The following is a 22,823-nucleotide window of genomic DNA, read 5'->3' as shown; positions in this document are numbered from 1 at the left end:
CCTCAACACTCGGCTGGATCAGAGTTCGAGGGACGTCATCGGGCTAAGCGTGTGCTGTCGGAGGTGCCGTATGTTTGGTACTTGATCGGTCGGATCGTGAAGACGTACGACTACATCAACCGCGTTGTGCTAACGCTTCCGCTTTCGGTCTACGAGGGTACATGGACAACACTCTCCCCTCTCGTTGCTATGCATCACCATGATCTTGCATGTGCGTAGGAAAATTTTGAAATTACTACGTTCCCCAACAGTGCCATCCGAGCCAAGTTTTATGCGTTGATGTTATATGCACGAGTAGAACACAAGTGAATTCTGGGCGATATAAGTCATACTTCTTACCAGCATGTCATACTTTGGTTCGGCGGTATTGTTGGATGCAGCGGCCTGGACCAACATTACGCGTACGCTTACGCGAGACTGGTTCTACCGACGTGCGTTGCACATAGGTGGCTGGTGGGTGTCAGTTTCTCCAACTTTAGTTGAACCGAGTGTGGTTACGCCCGGTCCTTGCGAAGGTTAAAACAACACCAACTTGACAAACTATCGTTGTGGTTTTGATGCGTAGGTAAGAACGGTTCTTGCTAAGCCCGTAGCAGCCACGTAAAACTTGCAACAACAAAGTAGAGGACGTCAAACTTGTTTTTGTAGGGCATGTTGTGATGTGATATGGTCAAGACATGATGCTAAATTTTATTGTATCAGATGATCATGTTTTGTAACCGAGTTATCGGCAACTGGCTGGAGCCATATGGTTGTCGCTTTATTGTATGCAATGCAATCGCCTTGTAATGCTTTACTTTATCACTAAGCGGTAGCGATAGTCGTGGAAGCATAAGATTGGCGAGACAACAACGATGCTACGATGGAGATCAAGGTGTCGCGCCGGTGACGATGGTGATCATGACAGTGCTTCAGAGATGGAGATCACAAGCACAAGATGATGATGGCCATATCATATCACTTATATTGATTGCATGTGATGTTTATCTTTTATGCATCTTATCTTGCTCTTATTGACGGTAGCATTATAAGATGATCTCTCACTAAATTTCAAGATAAAAGTGTTCTCCCTGAGTAGGCGCCATTGCCAAAGCTCGTCTTTCCCAGACACCACATGATGATCAGGTGTGATAAGCTCTACGTTCATCTACAACGGGTGCAAGCCAGTTTTGCACACGCAGAATACTCAGGTTAAACTTGACGAGCCTAGCATATGCAGATATGGCCTCGGAACACAGAGACCGAAATATCGAGCGTGAATCATATAGTAGATATGATCAACATAGTGATGTTCACCATTGAAAGCTACTCCATTTCACGTGATGATCAGTTATGGTTTAGTTGATTTGGATCACGTGATCACTTAGAGGATTAGAGGGATGTCTTTCTAAGTGGGAGTTCTTAAGTAATATGATTAATTGAACTTAAATTTATCATGAACTTAGTACCTGATAGTATATTGCTTGTCTATGTTTGATTGTTGATAGATGGCCCGTGCTATTGTTCCGTTGAATTTTAATGCATTCCTTGAGAAAGCAAAATTGAAAGATGATGGTAGCAATTACACAGACTGGGTCCGTAACTTGAGGATTATCCTCATTGCTGCAGAGAAGAGTTACGTCCTGTAAGCACCGCTAGGTGTACCTCCTGCGCCAGCAACTGCAGAAATTGTGAATGACTGGCAGTTGCGTGTTGATGACTACTCGATAGTTCGGTGTGCCATGCTTTACGGCTTAGAACCGGGACTTCAACGATGTTTTTAACGTCATGGAGCATATGAGATGTTCCAGGAGTTGAAGTTAATATTTCAAGCAAATTCCCTGATTGAGAGATATGAAGTCTCCAATAAGTTCTACAGTTGTAAGATGGAGGAGAATAGTTCTGTCAGTGAACATATACTCAGAATGTCTGGGTACCATAATCACTTGACTCAGCTGGGAGTTAATCTTCCGGTTGATAGTGTCATTGATAGAGTTCTTCAATCACTGCCACCAAGCTACAAGAGCTTCGTGATGAACTATAATATGCAAGGGATGAATAAGACAATTCCCGAGCTCTTCGCAATGCTAAAAGCTACGGAGGTAGAAATCAAGAAGGAGCATCAAGTGTTGATGGTCAACAAGACCACTAGTTTCAAGAAAAAGGGCAAAGGGAATAAGAAGGGGAACTTCAAAAAGAACAGCAAGCAAGTTGCTGCTCAGGAGAAGAAACCCAAGTCTGGACCTAAGCCTGAAACTGAGTGCTTCTACTGCAAGCAGACTGGTCACTCAAAGTAGAACTGCCCCAAGTATTTGGCGGATAAGAAGGATGGAAAGGTGAACAAAGGTATATGTGATATACATGTTATTGATGTGTACCTTACTAGAGCTTGCAGTAGCACTTGGGTATTTGATACTGGTTCTGTTGCTAATATTTGCAACTCGAAACGGGGACTACGGATTAAGCGAACACTGGCAAAGGACGAGATGATGATGCGCGTGGGAAACGGTTCCAAAGTCGATGTGATCACGGTCGGCACACTACCTCTACATCTACCTTCGGGATTAGTATTAGACCTAAATAATTGTTATTTGGTGCCAGCGTTGAGCATGAACATTATATCTGGATCTTGTTTGATACGAGACGGTTATTCATTTAAATCAGAGAATAATGGTTGTTCTATTTATATGAGTAATATCTTTTATGGTCATGCACCCTTGAAGAGTGGTCTATTTTTGATGAATCTCGATAGTAGTGATACACATATTCATAATGTTGAAGCCAAAAGATGCAGAGTTGATAATGATAGTGCAACTTATTTGTGGCACTGCCGTTTAGGTCATATCGGTATAAAGCGCATGAAGAAACTCCATACTGATGGACTTTTGGAACCACTTGATTATGAATCACTTGGTACTTGCGAACCGTGCCTCATGGGAAAGATGACTAAAACGCCGTTCTCCGGTACTATGGAGAGAGCAACAGATTTGTTGGAAATCATACATACAGATGTATGTGGTCCAATGAATGTTGAGGCTCGTGACAGATATCGTTATTTTCTCACCTTCACAGATGATTTAAGCAGATATGGGTATATCTACTTAATGAAGCATAAGTCTGAAACATTTGAAAAGTTCAAAGAATTTCATAGTGAAGTTGAAAATCATCGTAACAAGAAAATACAGTTTCTACGATCTGATCGTGGAGGAGAATATTTGAGTTACGAGTTTGGTCTACATTTCAAACAATGCGGAATAGTTTCGCAACTCATGCCACCCGGAACACCACAGCGTAATGGTCTGTCCGAACGTCGTAATCGCACTTTACTTGATATGGTGCGATCTAGGATGTCTCTTACAGATTTACCGCTATCGTTTTGGGGTTATGCTTCAGAGACGACCGCATTCACGTTAAATAGGGCACCACCAAAATCCGTTGAGACAACGCCTTATGAACTTGGTTTGGCAAGAAAGCAAAGTTGTCATTTCTTAAAGTTTGGGGCTGCGATGCTTATGTGAAAAAGCTTCAATCTGATAAGCTCGAACCCAAATCAGAGAAATGTGTCTTCATAGGATACCCAAAGGAGACTGTTGGGTACACCTTCTATCACAGATCCGAAAGCAAGACATTCGTTGCCAAGAATGGATCCTTTCTAGAGAAGGAGTTTCTCTCGAAAGAAGTGAGTGGGAGGAAAGTAGAACTTGATGAGGTAACTGTACCTGCTCCCTTATTGGAAAGTAATACATCACAGAAATCGGTTTCTGTGACACCTACACCAACTAGTGAGGAAGTTAATGATGATGATCATGAAATGTCAGATCAAGTTGCTACTGATCTTCGTAGATCAACCAGAGTAAGCTCCGCACCAGAGTGGTACGGTAATCCTGTTCTGGAAGTCATGCTACTAGATCATGATGAACCTACGAACTATGAAGAAGCGATGGTGAGCCCAGATTCCGCAAAATGGCTTGAAGCCATGAAATCTGATATTGGATCCATATATGAGAACAAAGTGTGGACTTTGGTTGACTTACCCGTTGATCGGCAAGCAATTGAGAATAAATGGATCTTCAAGAAGAAGACTGACGCTGACGGTAATGTTACAGTCTACAAAGCTCGACTTGTTGCGAAAGGTTTTCGACAAGTTCAAGGGATTGACTATGATGAGACCTTCTCACCCGTAGCGATGCTTAAATCTGTCCGAATCATGTTAGCAATTGTCGCGTTTTATGATTATGATATATGGCAGATGGATGTCAAAACTGCATTCTTGAATGGATTTCTGGAAGAAGAGTTGTATATGATGCAACTCGAAGGTTTCGTCGATCCAAAGGGAGCTAACAAAGTGTGCAAGCTCCAGCGATCCATTTATGGACTGGTGCAAGCCTCTCGGAGTTGGAATAAACGCTTTGATAGTGTGATCAAAGCATTTGGTTTTATACAGACTTTTGGAGAAGACTGTATTTACAAGAAAGTGAGTGGGAGCTCTGTAGCATTTCTGATATTATATGTGGATGACATATTGCTGATCGGAAATGCTATAGAATTTCTGGCTAGCATAAAGGGATACTTGAATAAGAGTTTTTCAATGAAAGACCTCGGTGAAGCTGCTTATATATTGGGCATTAAGATCTATAGAGATAGATCAAGACACTTAATTGGACTTTCACAAAGCACATACCTTGACAATGTTTTGAAGAAGTTCAAAATGGATCAAGAAAAGAAAGGGTTCTTGCCTGTGTTACAAGGCGTCAAGTTGAGTAAGACTCAATACCCGACCACTGCAGATGATAGAGAGAAAATGAAAGATGTTCCCTATGCTTCAGCCATAGGCTCTATCATGTATGCAATGTTGTGTACCAGACCTGATGTGTGCCTTGCTATAAGTCTAGAAGGGAGGTACCAAAGTAATCCAGGAGTGGATCACTGGATAGCGGTCAAGAACATCCAGAAGTACCTGAAAAGGACTAAGGATATGTTTCTCGTTTATGGAGGTGACAAAGAACTCATCGTAAATGGTTACGTTGATGCAAGCTTTGACACTGATCCGGACGATTCTAAATCGCAAACCGGATACGTGTTTACAGTGAACGGTGGAGCTGTCAGTTGGTGCAGTTCTAAACAAAGCATCGTGGCGGGATCTACATGTGAAGCGGAGTACATAGCTGCTTCGGAAGCAGCAAATGAAGGAGTCTGGATGAAGGAGTTCATATCCGTCTAGGTGTCATACCTAGTGCATCGGGTCCAATGAAAATCTTTTGTGACAATACTGGAGCAATTGCCTTAGCGAAGGAATCCAGATTTCACAAGAGAACCAAGCACATCAAGAGACGCTTCAATTCCATCCGGGATCTAGTCCAGGTGGGAGACATATAAATTTGCAAGATACATACAGATCTGAATGTTGCAGACCCGTTGACTAAGCCTCTTCCACGAGCAAAACATGATCAGCACCAAGGCTCCATGGGTGTTAGAATCATTACTGTGTAATCTATATTATTGACACTAGTGCAAGTGGGAGACTGAAGGAAATATGCCCTAGAGGCTATAATAAAGTTATTATTTATTTCCTTATATCATGATAAATGTTTATTATTCATGCTAGAATTGTATTAACCGGAAACATAATACATGTGTGAATAGATATACAAACAGAGTGTCACTATTATGCCTCTACTTGACTAGCTCGTTGATCAAAGATGGTTAAGTTTCCTAGCCATTGACAGGGGTTGTCATTTGATTAACGGGATCACATCATTAGGAGAATGATGTGATTGACATGACCCATTCCGTTAGCTTAGCACACGATCGTTTAGTATGTTGCTATTGCTTTCTTCATGACTTATACATGTTCCTATGACTATGAGATTATGCAACTCCCGTTTACCGGAGGAGCACTTTGTGTGCTACCAAACATCACAACGTAACTGGGTGATTATAAAGGTGCTCTACAGGTGTCTCCGAAGGTACTTGTTGGGTTGGCATATTTCGAGATTAGGATTTGTCACTCCGATTGTCGGAGAGGTATCTCTGGGCCCTCTCGGTAATGCACATCACTTAAGCCTTGCAAGCATTGCAACTAATGAGTTAGTTGCGGGATGATATATTACGGAACGAGTAAAGAGACTTGCTGGTAATGAGATTGAACTAGGTATTGAAATAGCGACGATCGAATCTCGGGCAAGTAACATACCGATGACAAAGTGAACAACGTATGTTGTTATGCGTTCTGACCGATAAAGATCTTCGTAGAATATGTAGGAGCCAATATGAGCATCCAGGTTCCGCTATTGGTTATTGACCGGAGACGTGTCTCGGTCATGTCTACATAGTTCTCGAACCCGTAGGGTCCGCACGCTTAACGTTACGATGACAGTTATATTATGAGTTTATATGTTTTGATGTACCGAAGGATGTTCGGAGTCCCGGATGTGATCACAGACATGACGAGGAGTCTCGAAATGGTCGAGACATGAAGATTGATATATTGGAAGCCTATGTTTGGATATCGGAAGTGTTCCGGGTAAAATCGGGATTTTACCGGAGTACCGGGAGGTTACTGGAACCCCCCAGGAATCAAATGGGCCTTAGTGGGCCTAGGTGGAAGAGAGGAGAGGAGGCAAGGGCTGGCCGTGCGCCCCTCCCCCTAGTCCGAATAGGACAAGGAGAGGGGGGCGGCGCCCCCCCCTTCCTTCCTTCTCCTCCACTCCTTCCCCCTAATGTCCTAATCCAACTAGGAAAGGGGGGAGTCCTACTCCCAGTGGGAGTAGGAATCCTCCTGGCGCGCCCTCTCCCTTGCCCGGCCACACCCCCCTTGCTCCTTTATATACGGGGGCAGGGGGCCACCTAGAGACACAAAAATTGATCATTGATCTCTTAGCCATGTGCGGTGCCCCCCTCCACCATAGTCCACCTCGATAATACTGTAGCGGTGCTTAGGCGAAGCCCTGCGTCGGTAGAACATCAACATCGTCACCACGCCGTCGTGCTGACGAAACTCTCCCTCAACACTCGGCTGGATCGGAGTTCGAGGGACATCATCGGGCTAAACGTGTGCTGAACTCGGAGGTGCCGTACATTCGGTACTTGATCGGTCGGATTGTGAAGACGAACAACTACATCAACCGCGTTGTGCTAACGCTTCCGCTTTCGGTCTACGAGGGTATGTGGACAACACTCTCCCCTCTCGTTGCTATGCATCACCATGATCTTGCGTGTGCGTAGGAAAATTTTGAAATTACTACGTTCCCCAACATGTGCGGCTCCCAAAGTGGATCAAGGATTGTTGTTGGCAAAGCATTCCTGATAACCCACAAGTATATGGGATCGCAAACGTTTTCGAGGGTAGAGTATTCAACCCAAATTTATTGATTTGACACAAGGGGAGCCGAATATTCTCAAGTATTAGCAGCCGAGTTGTCAATTCAACCATACCTTGAAACTTAATATCTGCAGCAAGGTATTTAGTAGCAAAGTAATATGATAATAATGGTAACGGTAGAAAAAGTAATATTTTTGGGTTTTATAGTGATTGTAATAGTAGCAACGGAAAAGTAAATAAGCGAAGAACAATATATGAAAAGCTTGTAGGCATTGCATCGGTGATAGAGAATTATCTCGAATGCGATCAATCATGCAACAGTTATAACATAGGGTGACATAGAACTAGCTCCAGTTCATCAATGTAATGAAGGCACGCATTCCGAATATAGTCATACGTGCTTATGGAAAAAAACTTGCATGACATTTTTGTCCTACCCTCCTGTGGCAGCAGGGTCCTATTGGAAACTAAGGGATATTAAGGCCTCCTTTTAATAGAGTACCGGACCAAAGCATTAACACATAGTGAATACATGAACTCCTCAAACTACGGTCATCACCGGTAACGGTCCTGATTATTGTCACTTCTGGGTTAATGGATCATAACACATAATAGGTTACTACAGACTTGCAAGATAGGATCACGAACTCACATATATTCATGAAAACACAATAGGTTGAGATCTGAAGTCATGGCACTCGGTCCCTAGTGACAAGCATTAAGCATAGCAAAGTCATAGCAACATCAATCTCAGAACATAGTGGATACTAGGGATCAAACCCTAACAAAACTAACTCGATTACATGATAAATCTCATCCAACCCGTCAACGTCCAGCAAACCTACGATGGAGTTACTCACGCACGGCGGTGAGAATCATGAAATTGGTGATGGAGGAAGGTTGATGATGACGATGGCGACGGATTCCCCTCTCTAGAGCCTCGAACGGACTCCAGATCAGCCCTCCCGAGAGAATTTAGGGCTTGGGCGGCGGCTCCGAATCGTAAAACGCGATGAATCCTTCTCTCTGATTTTTATTTCCCTGAACGTGAATATATGGAGTTGGAGTTGAGGTCGATGGAGCGTCAGGGGGGCCACGAGGCAGGGAGCGTGCCCAGGGGGGTAGGCCCACCCTCACCCTCGTGGACAAGGTGTGGGCCCCCTGACGTGGATTCTTCTTCTAGTATTTTTTATATATTCCAAAAACCTTTGCTTGTCCGTTGATTTTCAGGTCATTCCGAGAACTTTATTTCTGCACAAAAGTAACGCCATGCCAATTCTGCTAAAAACAACGTCAGTCTGGGTTAGTTCCATTCAAATCATGCAAGTTAGAGTCCAAAACAAGGGAAAAAGTGTTTGGAAAAGTAGATATGACGGAGACGTATCAACTCCCCCAAGCTTAAACCTTTGCTTGTCCTCAAGAAATTCAGTTGATAAACTGAAAGTGATAAAGAAAAACTTTTACAAACTCTGTTTGCTATTGTTGTTGCAAATATGTAAAGCCAGCATTCAAGTTTTCAGCAAAGATTATGAACTAACCATATTCACAATAACATTTAGGTCTCATGTTTACTCATATCAATGGCATAATCAACTAGCGAACAATAATAATAAATCTTGGATGACAACACTTTCTCAATACAATCATAATATAATATAACAAGATGGTATCTCGCTAGCCCTTTCTGAGACCGCAAAACATAAATTCAGAGCACCTTTAAAGATTAACGACTGACTAGACATTGTAATTCATGGTAAAAGAGATCCAGTCAAATCATACTCAATGTAAACTAACAGTAATGGATGCAAATGACAGCGGTGCTCTCCAACAGGTGCTTTTTAATAAGAGGATGATGACTCAACATAAAAGTAAATGGATAGGCCCTTCGCAGAGGGAAGCAGGGATTTGTAGAGCTGCCAGAGCTCGATTTTGAAATAGAGATGAATAATATTTTGAGCGGTATACTTTCATTGTCAACATAACAACCAAGAGATCTCGATATCTTCCATGCTACACGCATTATAGGCGGTTCCCAAGAAGAATGGTAAAGTTTATACTCACCCGCCACCAACAAGCATCAATCCATGGCTTGCCTGAAACAACGGGTGCCTCCAACTAACAACAATCCTGGGGGAGTTTTGTTTGCAATTATTTTGATTTGATTTGAGCATGGGACTGGGCATCCCGGTGACCAGCCATTTTCTCGTGAGTGAGGAGCGGAGTCCACTCCTCTTGAGAATAACCTGCCTAGCATGGAGGATACATACAACCCTAGTTGATACATGAGCTATTCGAGCATACAAAACAGAATGTTTATTTGAAGGTTTAGAGTTTGGCACATACAAATTAACTTGGAACGGCAGGTAGATACCATATATAGGTAGGTATGGTGGACTCATATGGAATAACTTTGGGGTTTTATGGAATTGGATGCACAAGCAGTATTCCCGCTTAGTACAAGTTAAGGCTAGAAAAAGACTGGGAAGCGACCAGCTAGAGAGCGACAACAGTCATGAACATGCATTAAAATTAATCAACACTGAATGCAAGCATGAGTAGGATACAATGCACCATGAACATAAATATCGTAGAGGCTATGTTGATTTTGTTTCAACTACATGCGTGACCATGTGCCAAGTCAAGCCACTCGAATCGTTCAAAGGAGGCTACCAGCCTATCATACCACATCACAACCATTTTAATAGAATGTTGGCACGCAAGGTAAACCATTATAAATTCCTAGCTAATTAAGGATGGCATAAGCAACTACAATCTCTAATTGTCATTGCAAACATGTTTCATTCATAATAGGCTGAATCAGGAACGATGGACTAATCATATTTACAAAAACAAGAGAGGTTGAGTTCATACCAGTTTTTATCATCTCAATCAGTTCATCATATATCGTCATTATTGCCTTTCACTTGCACGACCGAACTGTGCAGATAATAATAATACTTCACGTGCATTGGACTAAGCTGGAATCTGCAAGCATTCAATTCAAGAGAGAAGACAAGGTAATATGGGCTCTTTGTTAGATCAACAATAATGCATATAAGAGCCACTCTACATTTTCATTAAGGTCTTCTCCTCTCGACCCCCAAAGGAAAGAAAAGAAATAAAACTATTTACACGGGAAAGTTCCCAACAAGCAAAAGAAGAACGAGAAATCTTTTTGGGTTTTCTTTTTAATTATACTACTACAGGCATGGAAAGTAAACTAGCTGAAAGCTACAACCAATTTTTTTGTTTTTTCTTAAGGTTTTTCAAAAACACAAAAAGAAAGCTTAAAAAGAAAATAAACTAGCATGGATGATACAATGGAAAAGTATGAGCACCGACAACTAGCATGAGTGTGTGAACATGAATGTAATGTCGGTGAGAAATACGTACTCCCCCAAGCTTAGGCTTTTGGCCTAAGTTGGTCTATGCCCATGCATCAAAACTGTAGTTGGAGTCGTGCTGAGATGGGTCCTCAGATTGCCACTAATTGGCGATCTCCTCCGGATTCCACTGATAAACGGACTGATGGTGAGGGTCAGATGGTGGCTCCGGCTCTGCAGCTGACATTTGGTTCCGGTAGGCAAGAATGTCCTACGGTGGAATAAGGTATATGCCTGGAAATATGTTAAACAAAGAGGGCGCAGGCAAGGTAATAAACTCACAATAGTTTTTGTTAAATATCAATTTATATTTGAGTGTCTTATTTCCATCCTTAACAATAAACTCATGTGCTACCATACTCTTATAACCTAGAGCAATAGGAGGCAGCAACTTTTCCTCTTTCTCATAGTGCCTGATAGGTATGTTAAAGTGTGCAACAAGGCGCGAGGCAAAAATGCATCCGAGGACAGGGCCGTTTGTATGGTTCAGATTTAACCGTCTAGCAACAATAGTGCCTAAGCTGAAAGTAGTATCATTAAACAAGGCATGGCTCGAAATAGCAATATCAGGAGCACTAAGATTCCCACAGTTCCCGCGACCAATTAAGCATCTACTAGCAAATATTGCGAAGTAACATAGAACAGGAAAATGTATGCTAGTGATTCTCGCATCGGAAACTTTCCTCGTTTCCCCTACAACAATCATATCAATAAATCCCTCCACATCATTGCGATGTGGTTCCTCTATGCTTCCCTCAAAGGCTATCAAACAGACCCGGCAAAAATCATAAAGTGACATCTCCTTATGAACATCATATAAATAAAATTCCACCGAAGGTGGTGATCTCCTAGCATGGAAATGAAAATTTTGCACAAAGGTATTGGTGAGTAAGAGATATTGTTCACGTTGGTTGTGGAAGAAGGCGGTGAGGCCTGCATTCTCAGCCAAATGATAAAAATCTTCATGAATCCAGGCTTCTTTCAAGAACTCATCACAAGGCCATTCACATGGTCGAACCTCCACAGTACGAGGGAGATTATACTTGGGATTCTTTTTCTCTTCACTTTGCTTAACCTTCGAGCTTCAGCGCGATGAGCCCCTCAAAAATCTCTTCATCTTTTTCTGAAAATTTCTGTAATTTTTAGTAAATTAAAATAAAAGTGAGGCAAACTCAACAAAATTGATAGCAACTACTCCTACAAGTGCCTAGAGGCCATATCATGCATTAAAACTACTTTTGACCACATAAATTTGACATGCAAGCTCAAGAACAGGGTCACCTAAGCAACGAAAAATTGCAATGAATAAAGCACTAGAACAGAAACTAATTGGACCGTTGGAGGAGTCACATACCAAAGAACAATCCCCCAAAGCAGTTTTGTGAATGGAGCTTTGAGCAAGAATATCGAAAGTGGCAGCAAGATGAGCAAGAACTCTGGTTTGAGCTGGCTAGTGAGTTTTTTGGGAGGAAGAAGGAGTGTGTGGTGGCTGGAATAAGTGGAGGGGACCCACGTGGGGTCCACGAGGTAGGGGGCGCGCCCTCCACCCTCATGGGCACGTGGCTGCTCCCCCTACTATGTTCTCAGTTCCAGATATTCTCAAATATTCTAGAAAAAAATCATATTTAATTTTCAGGGCATTTGGAGAACTTTTATTTTCGAGGTAATTTTTTATTGCATGGATAATTCAGAAAACAGACAGAAAATACTATTATTGCTTTATTTAACATAAATAATAGAAAGTAAAAAGAGGGTACAGAGAGTTGTGTTTTCTAAATTCATCCATCTCATGCTCGTCAAAAGGAATCCACTAACAAGGTTGATCAGGTCTTGTTAACAAGCTCATTCCGAATCGCATGAAACCGAAGAATTTTCTAATAACACGAGGTTACCTCAACGGGGATATGCACATCCCCCACAATAAGAATATCATATTTCTTCTTGACAGTAGGAAGAGGAAATTCAAAAACTCCAATAGTAATTTTTGAAAATTTTCCAATAGAATTGATACTGTGGACTTGAGGTTGTTTCCTCGGAAAGTGTACCGTATGCTCATTACCATTAACATGAAAAGTGACATTTCCTTTGTTGCAATCAATAACAGCCCCTGCAGTATTCAAAAAGGGTCTTCCAAGAGTAATAGACATACTATCGTCCTCGAGAATATCAAGAATAACGAAGTCCGTTAAAATAGTAACATTTGCAACCACAACAGGCACATCCTCACAAATACCGACAGGTATAGCAGTTGATTTAATAGCCATTTGCAAAGATATTTCAGTAGGTGTCAACTTATTCAAATCAACTCTACAATATAAAGAGACATGCATAACACTAACACCGACTCCAAGATCACATAAAGCAGTTTTAACATAGTTTCTTTTAATGGAGCATGGTATAGTTGGTACTCCTGGATCTCCAAGTTTCTTTGGTATTCCACCTTTAAAAGTATAATTTGCAAGCATGGTGGAAATTTTAGCTTCCGGTATCTTTCTTTTATCAGTAACAATTTCCTTCATGTATTTAGCATAAGGATTCATTTTAAGCATATCAGTTAAACACATACGCAAAAGGATAGGTCTAATCATTTTAGCAAAGCGCTCAAAATCCTCATCATCCTTTTTCTTGGATGGTTTAGGAGGAAAAGGCATGGGTTTCTGAACCGATGGTTCTCTTTCTTTACCGTGCTTCATAGGAACAAAGTCTCTCTTATCATAATGTTGATTCTTTGATTGTGGGTTATCAAGATCAACACCAGGTTCAATTTCTACATCATTACCATTGCTAGGTTGAGCATCAACATGAACATCATCATTAACATTATCACTAGGTTCATGTGCATTACCAGATTGTGTTTCAGCATCATAAATAGAAATATCATTGGGGTTCTCAAGTATGTCAACAACAGGTTCACTAGAAGCATGCAAAGTCCTATGATTTTTCTTTTTCTTCCTTTTAGAAGGACTAGGTGCATCAACATTAGTTCTCTGAGAATCTTGCTCAATTCTCTTGGGGTGGCCCTTGATACTTCCATTTTGCATCATGCTATTATATCAATATTTATTGCATTATGGGCTGTTATTACACATTATGTCACAATACTTATGCCTATTCTCTCTTATTTTACAAGGTTTACATAAAGAGGGAGAATGCCGACAGCTGGGATTCTGGGCTGGAAAAGGAGCAAATATTAGAGACCTATTCTCCACAGCTCCAAAAGTCCTGAACTTCACGGAAGTCAATTTCAGAATATATAATAAATATTGAGTGCGAGAAGTTCACCAGGGGGGCCACACCCTGCCCACGAGGGTGGGGGCGCGCCCCCCTTCCTCATGGGCCCCCTGGTGGCCCTCCGATGGGGCTGGGGGACCTGTTCTGCTGGGGAAACTTCCCTCCGGGAGTGGGAAATCATCGCCATCGTCATCACCAACGCTCCTCTCATCGGGAGAGGGCAATCTCCATCAACATCTTCACCAGCACCATCTCCTCTCAAAACCCTAGTTCATCTCTTGTATCCAATTCTTGTCTCCAAGTTTGGGATTGGTACCTGTGGGTTGCTAGTAGTGTTAATTACTCCTTGTAGTTGATGCTAGTTGGTTTATTTGGTGGAATATCATATGTTCAGATCCTATATGCATATTAATACCCCTCTGATTATGAACATGAATATGCTTTGTGAGTAGTTACGTTTGTTCTTGAGGACATGGGAGAAGTCTTGCTATTAGTAGTCATGTGAATTTGGTATTCGTTTGATATTTTGATGAGATGTATGTTGTCTCTCCTCTAGTGGTGTTATGTGAACGTCGACTACATGACACTTCACCATTATTTGGGCCTAAAGGAAGGCATTGGGAAGTAATAAGTAGATGATGGGTTTCTAGAGTGACAGAAGCTGAAACCCTAGTTCATGCGTTGCTTCGTAAGGGGCTGATTTGGATCCATATGTTTCATGCTATGGTTAGGTTTACCTTAATACTTTAGTTGTAGTTGCGGATGCTTGCAATAGAGGTTAATCATAAGTGGGATGTTTGTCCAAGTAAGGACAGCACCCAAGCAGCATTATCATTCTTCTTCTTATTTGATTCATTGAGAAAATCATTCTGAGCTTTACGTACTTCTTCCACTTGAGTGGTAAACATAGAAGCATGTTTACTAATAAGGTTAAGTTCACCTTTAACATTAGCCATATAATCACTCAATTGTTCAAGCATATCAGCATTTTATTTCAATTGTCTACCAACATAAGCATTGAAGTTTTCTTGTTTAACCATAAAGTCATCAAACTCATCCAAGCACTGGCTAGCAAATTTAGTAAATGGAATTTCACATTAATCAAATATATACAGAGAATTTACCTATACTACGTTTGTCGGGTTATCAAGACCATGTATTTCTTCAATAGGTGGCAAATTCTTAACATCTTCAGCTTTAATAGCATTTTCTTTCATAGATTTCTTTGCCTCTTGCATATCTTCAGGACTGAGAAATAGAATACCCCTTTTCTTCAGAGTCATTTTAGGAGTTGGTTCAGAAATTGTCCAATTATTTTCATTAGTCAACATATTATTCAATAGCAATTCAGCTTTGATCAACAGTTCTTTCCCTCAAAACACAACCAACACAACTATCCAGGTAATCTCTAGAAGCATCGGTTATTCCATTATAAAACATATCAAGTATTTCATTTTTCTTAAGAGGATGATCAGGCAAAGCATTAAGTAATCGGAGAAGCCTCCCCCAAGCTTGTGGCAGACTCTCTTCTTCAATTTGCACAAAATTATATATTTCCCTTAAAGCAACTTGTTTCTTATGAGCCGGGAAATATTTAGCAGAGAAGTAATAAATCATATACTGGGGACTACGCACACAACCAGGATCAAGAGAATTAAACCATGTTTCTGCATCACCCTTATTGAGAACGGAAATAACTTAAGGATATAATAGTAGCGAGTTTTCTCATCATTAGTAAATAGGGTGGCTATATCATTTAATTTAGTAAGATGCGCCACAACAGTTTCATATTCATAGCCATAGAAAGGATCAGATTCAACCAAAGTAATCATCTCAGGATCGATAGAGAAATCATAATCCTTATCAGTAATAAAGATAGGTGAAGTAGCAAAAGCAGGTTCATATTTCATTCTAGCATTCAAAGACTTTTCTTTAAGCATAACTAATAATTTCTTAAGATCAGATCTATCATTGCGAGCTAAGAAGTCTCTAGCAATTTCTTCATCCATAACATAACCCCCAGGAACAACATGCAATTCATATCTAGGGGAGAATCTTCATCATCACTTTCATCAATATTATCAGTTTCAATAATTTCATTCTCTCTAGCCTTAGCCAGTTGTTCATCAAGAAATTCACCTAGTGGCACAATATTATCAAGCATAGAAGTAGTTTCATCATAAGTATTATGCAAAGCAGAAGTGGCATCATCAATAACATGTTGCATATCAGAATTAATAGCAGGTGTAGGTGTCGCAAGTTTACTCAAAACAGAAGGTGAATCAAGTGCAGAGCTAGATGGCAGTTCCTTACCTCCCCTCGTAGTTGAGGGAAAAATCTTCGTTCTTTGATCTTTCAAGTTCTTCATAGTGACCAGCAGATATAAATCCCAAGTGACTCAAAGAATAGAGCTATGCTCCCTGGCAATGGCGCCAAAAAATAGTCTTGATAACCCACAAGTATAGGGGATCACAACGGTTTTCGAGGGTAGAGTATTCAAACCAAATTTATTGATTCGACACAAGGGGAGACAAAGAATATTCTCAAGTATTAGCAGCTGAGTTGTCAATTCAACCACACCTGGAAACTTAATATCTGCAGCAAGGTATTTAGTAGCAAAGTAATATGATAATAATGGTAACGGTAGCAAAAGTAATATTTTTGGGTTTTATAGTGATTGTAATAGTAGCAACGGAAAAGTAAATAAATGAAAAACAATATATGAAAAGCTCATAGGCATTGGATCGGTGATGGAGAATTATGTCCGATGCGATCGATCATGCAATAGTTATATCATAGGGTGACACAGAACTAGCTCCAGTTCATCAATGTAATGTAGGCATGTATTCCGAATATAGTCATACGTGCTTATGGAAAAGAACTTACATGACATCTTTTGTCCTACCCTCCCGTGGTAGCGGGGTCCTATTGGAAACTAAGGGATATTAAGGCCTCCTTTTAATAGAGTACCGGACCAAAGCATTAAAACATAGTGAATACATTAAATCCTCAAACTACGGTCATCACCGTTAATGGTCTCGATTATTGTCACTTCGGGGTTAATGGATCATAACACATAATAGGTGACTATAGACTTGCAAGATAGGATCACTAACTCACATATATTCATGAAAACACAATAGGTTCAGATGTTAAATCATGGCACTCGGGCCCTAGTGACAAGCATTAAGCATAGCAAAGTCATAGCAACATCAATCTCAGAACATAGTGGATACTAGGGATCAAACCCTAACAAAACTAACTCGATTACATGATAAATCTCACCCAACCCATCACCATACAGCAAGCCTATGATGGAATTACTCATGCACGGCGGTGAGCATCATGAAATTGGTGATGGAGGAAGGTTGATGATGACGATGGCGACGGATTCCCCTCTCCGAAGCCCCAAACGGACTCCAGATCATCCCTCTGGAGAGAGAGTTTAGGGCTTGGTGGCGGCTCCGTATCGTAAAACGTGATGAATCCTTATCTCTGATTTTTTTTCTCCCTGAACACGAATATATGGAGTTGGAGTTGAGGTCGGTGGAGCGTCAGGGGGCCCACGAGGCAGGGGGGCGCGCCCCCACCCTCGTGGACATGGTGTGGCCCCCCTAACGTGGATTCTTCTTCCAGTATTTTTTATATATTCCAAAAATAATCTCCGTTGATTTTCAGGTCATTCCGAGAACTTTTATTTCTGCACATAAATAACACCATGGCAATTCTTCTAAAAACAGCGCCAGTCCGGGTTAGTTCCATTCAAATCATGGAAGTTAGAGTACAAAACAAGGGCAAAAGTGTTTGGAAAAGTAGATACGACGGAGACGTATCAATTCCCGCAAGGATTCTATTGGCCCACAACCCTCCAAGATGCGGTCAAGCTAGTCACCAAGTGTGAAGCCTGCTAGTTCCATTCCAAGAACATCTATCTGCCTACACAAGCTCCTCAAACAATCCCTTTGTCATGGTCGTTTTCGGTCTGGGGGCTTGATATCCTCGGCCCTTTCCCCCGAGCTGCCGGGGGCTTTGAATTCTTGTTCATTGCCATAGACAAGTTTACAAAGTGGCCGGAAGTAGATGCTATGAGAAAGGTGACTGCTCAGTCAACTATCAAGTTCTTGAAAGGATTGGTGTGCCGCTTCGGGGTCGCTGCCCGGATCATCACCGACAATGGCACCCAGTTCATGAGCCACGCCTTCATGCAATATGTTCATGCCCTCGGAAGAAAGATCTCATTTCCCTCTGTTGCACATCCCAGAAGCAATGGACAAGCTTAGAGGGTGAACGCTGAAGTGTTGCGAGGACTCAAGACAAGAACATTTGATACGTGAAAGTGCAACTATCCCTAGGTGGTTTTGGTAATTCATAACAACATATAGCTCGTTGAGCTAATGCTATTCCAAGATGATTATTTCAGGAAAGATCAATGATTGGCATGGCATGGATGTGAAAGTGGAACCCTCAAAATGCTAAGGACAAAGGATTGGCTCAAGCTTGAAAGCTCAAGACTCCTCATTTTATATTTTAGTGATCCAAGATCACATTGAGTCTTTAGGAAAAGCCAATACTATCAAGGAGGGATGAGGTGTTGCTTAATGAGCCTCTTGCTTCATGTGCTTAGTGATATGCTCCAAAACCCTCAACTACTTTCCCATATCCACATATGACCTAAACCCTAAGCCAAACTCGGTCCTACCGATTCTTCCTATCCAGCACCACCGAGTTTCACTTGTCATTAGCCACTGCCAAACCCTAGCAATTCGGTCCTACCGATAGGGATCTCGGTCTCACCGAGATGGGGTTGCAAACTCTCTGTTTCCCTTTCGTAACTTTTCGGTCCCACCGAAAGAGCGAATTGGTCCCACTGAGATTGCAATGTAAACTCAGTGTTTCCCCTTTGTAACTTTTCGGTCTCACCGAGTTCCACTCGGTCTCACCGAAAGACCAAATCGGTCCCACCGAGTTTGCCTGACCAACTCTCTGGTTAGCTAATTACCAAATTCGTTCTCACCGAGTTTGTGTAATCGGTCTCACCGAGATTACGTTATGCCCAAACCCTAACCATATCGGTCCTACCGAGTTGCATGTCAGTCCCACCGAAAATCACTAACGGTCACTAGGTTTACATTTTCGGTCCGACCGAGTTTGTTGATTCGGTCCCACCGAGATTGGAAAACTGTGTGTAATGGTTGGATTTTGTGTGGAGGCTATATATACCCCTCCACCTTCTTCTCATTCGATGTGAGAGCCATCAGAACACACACACCATTCCAACTCATATGTTCTGAGAGAGAACCACCTACTCATGTGTTGAGACCAAGACATTCCATTCCTACCATATGAATCTTGATCTCTAGCCTTCCCAAGTTGCTTTCCACTCAAACCCTCTTTCCACCAAATCCAAATCCTATGAGAGAGAGTTGAGTGTTGGGGAGACTGTCATTTGAAGCACAAGAGCAAGGAGTTCATTACCTACACACCATTTGTTACTTTTTGGAGAGTGGTGTCTCCTAGATTGGCTAGGTGTCACTTGGGAGCCTCCGACAAGATTGTGGAGTTGAACCAAGGAGTTTGTAAGGGCAAGGAGATCGCCTACTTCGTGAAGATCTACCGCTAGTGAGGGAAGTCCTGTGTGGGCGATGGCCTTGGTGGGATAGACAAGGTTGCTTCTTCGTGGACCCTTTGTGGGTGGTTGCTTCTTCGTGGACCCTTCGTGGGTGGAGCCCTGTGTGGACTCGCGCAACCGTTACCCTTGGGTGGAGCCCTGTGTGGACTCACGCAACCGTTACCCTTTGTGGGTTGAAGTCTCCATCAACGTGGATGTAGGATAGCACCACCTATCCGAACCACGGGAAAAACATCTGTGTCTCCAATAGCGTTTGAATTCTCCAAACCCTTCCCTTTACATTCTTGCAAGTTGCATGCTTTACTTTCCGCTGCCAATATACTCTTTGCATGCTTGCTTGAATCATGTGATGATTTCTTGACTTGTCCTAAATTAGCTAAAATCTGCCAAGAACTAAAATTCGGAAAAGGTTAAGTTTTTATTTGGTCAAGTAGTCTAATCACCCCCCTCTAGACATACTTTCGATCCTACAATACGATGCAAAAGTGCGGCAGGCGATGGATAGATGATCTACCGGTAGTTCTCTAGTCCCTCGGAACGACACCAAATCGAGCTACGGGCAGACTCCCTTCTCCCTATTCTATAGGGCAGAAGCAGTTATCCCCATGGAACTCGTTTGTGGGTCACCTTGAGTACTTTCCTACGATGAAGTAGTGCAAGATCAGCACCGGCGTGATGACACTGTGCTTCTCGAGGACAACCGTCTCCGGGTGGCTACGCGTGCTGCACGCTACCAGCAAGTCCTGCGTTGCTATCATAGTCACAGGGTTCACGCCCGGTGTTTTGAGGAAGGCGACCTAGTCCTTAGGCGCGTTCAGTCCGCCAAGGGTACAAACAAGTTGACGCCGAAGTGGGAAGGCCCTTAACAGGTAGTTCGAGTCACCAGACCTGGCACAGTCCGTTTGGAGACTGGAGATTACATTGAATTGCAAAACTCATGGAATATTGAGCATCTCCGCAAGTTCTACCTATAAGGCGCGGCTTTCGGGCCCTGCCCGGCATCCACCCTTTTGTACATGACTTGCCTCAGTTGCATTAACCCCTTGTACAAAGCCAAGTGCAGACCCTGAGGAACAGAGAAATAAGTGAACCGCTGGGGGGGCCGACAAGTTGCATGCATGCATAAGCATTTCATGAGCATCACATGTTCATGTAGATAAGATCGCATTTGGCATAATTTCCATTTGCATAAATTGCAGGCTCCTGCCGAAGACTTGGCCTCCTAAGGGAGATGGAAAGATGAAGCCTACACTATGATCTTTGACCAGCCAAATAGATAAGTTATATCTCTTGTCCGTACATGTTCTGTCAGCAAAAACTTGTGCATAAGAGAACCTCGCTGCTTTTTGGAACTTAGGTGCTCCCACAACTTATCTCGAATGATGCTTCAGTCGGGTTTGTAGCAGTGTCCTTTGTTGAAAAAAGATTGGCGGGGGGCTGGTCACTCATCACAATTTGTGCTCGGTAGGCTTGACTCCCCGACAACAAAATAGAGGGTACCGACAGGATAGCCTGTCGGTGGAAACTCATTCATTTAAAAATATAGAGACACTCCGCCTCTGCATGGACATATACATGCACGAGTCCCTGACAAGGTACATCATTTTCATTAATATGCTGATCAAACAAGTAAAGACCTTACATAACACAAACGCGGATTCAAGAGATTACATTATTTGAACTAAAATTTGGCAATTGCCTACAATTTTATGGTTGAAAAAATATAAGTGCCCCGTAATCTCCTCTTTTTGTTTTCCCTCCGCTAGGTATTACGGTGGGAAGAGGAGAGGACTAGAGGAAGAACCCAAGCAGGAGCCCATCCCGGCCCCGTCATGTCCCGCCGGACGTGGCCTGACAAGATCAGGAGTGGCAAGGCTGTGAAGGAGGGGCACGGGGAGCAGCTTGGCGGTGCGCTGGTCACCACCTCCAGGACCAACAGGAAGCCCTGGCTTGAGCACCAGTGGAGTCATCCACCAAAGCTCAGCTGGAAGACTGTTGCAGGGGAGGAGAAGGCAATAAGGGAACATCCCTCTCCGGCCATCACCCAAAGAGACTAGTGATGATGATGTCGGGGAGGGAGGGGCAGAGCGGAAAGACAAGGCAGTAGGTCGCCAGTAGGAGGCAAAGGCATCAGCGCCTCATACTCTGACCTGACGCCCTGCCACCCACCTTCTACGTCTCCCCTTGTTTTCTCTCCATCACCAGCGCTTCACGGAAACGCAAGGCCCCCGGCCCGACACCTTCCCCGGAGAGGCAGCCGAAGGCCAAGATGACTAGGGGGCTCAAGGTGCGCTCCGCCCCACCTTGGCGGGAAGGATGGTGCGCCTGCCTTCAACATCAGCCCCAGACCCACCGGAAGGGGCAGAGCTAGGATTAGCAACAATCCTTAGCTCTATATACCGGACAGGTGTCAAATGCCCCAAGAACCAGGTCGCCGGGCCAACAAGAGGCAGCAGCTCAAAGCAAGATGCCACGTTATGCAACAGATGGCCAACCGAGGCAAGGGTGACAAGCATTTCACTGCAATGGGAAAGCTTGATATCTCCCACACCACAGACGACTCGCCCACCACGGCTTCTCCAGGGTTGGACCAGACTCACTCCCCAAGCATTAGCATGGGCAATCGGTATTCCCAACCTCAAGCTACGACCTGGGACTGGATCCAGGCTCTTCCCTTCAACATAACTAGCAGGAAGCAAGGGATGAATGAGAAGGGATGTGAGGACGAATGACTCCGCTCCTCCCCCGCCCCTCCTTTTATAGGCGGGTTGGGGAAGGGAGCCGGTCCCTCCATGGGTAACCGCCACCCTCCTCCACTAATTCAAGAAGGTCGAGCCCCTGCCTTGATGCTCTCCAGCACCATGCGCCTCCGTAACCTACCCCGCGCGATGCATGCAGCATGCGTGGCTGAGGATAAAGGCGTGGAGGGAAAAGTGAATTGGCAGTTACTCCCCAGTGCGTTAAAGTCATTTACAGGCCATTACGAGAGTGTCCCCACCATGACTGGCTCTATGCGATGCACGGGAAAATAGGAAACTGGCTCGGACTCAAGATAATGAAGAAGTAGAGAAGATCTCAAGGGGCCAACCGCTTCCTCGCCCCTGCCTGTGCACTTATTAGGGCCTACCCCGGCGATGCCCAATAGCGCGTTCGGGGCAGGCCCGGGGGCTTCTGTCGGTTCAACAAACCCTTGGTCCGTTGCCCAGACTATGCACATGCACGAGAACAAGTTCACAACACCAAGGGCATATTGGAGCACAAGGGACCCTAAACCCTAAAC

General features: G+C 43.1%; 1 pseudogene; it reads left to right on the top strand.

The window, feature by feature from the left end:
• The first annotated feature begins 1,487 nt into the window (after positions 1-1,487).
• On the top strand, positions 1,488-21,600 carry LOC147975470 (uncharacterized; annotated as a pseudogene).
• Positions 21,601-22,823: the final 1,223 nt, after the last annotated feature.

Source organism: Triticum urartu, chromosome 4A (assembly GCF_056163025.1).
Source record: "Triticum urartu cultivar PI428250 chromosome 4A, HENAU_Tu73, whole genome shotgun sequence".
NCBI classification, from domain to species: domain Eukaryota; kingdom Viridiplantae; phylum Streptophyta; class Magnoliopsida; order Poales; family Poaceae; genus Triticum; species Triticum urartu.
The sequence above is the reverse complement of the archived record's forward strand: the minus strand, read 5'-3'. Positions and strand labels throughout refer to the sequence as shown.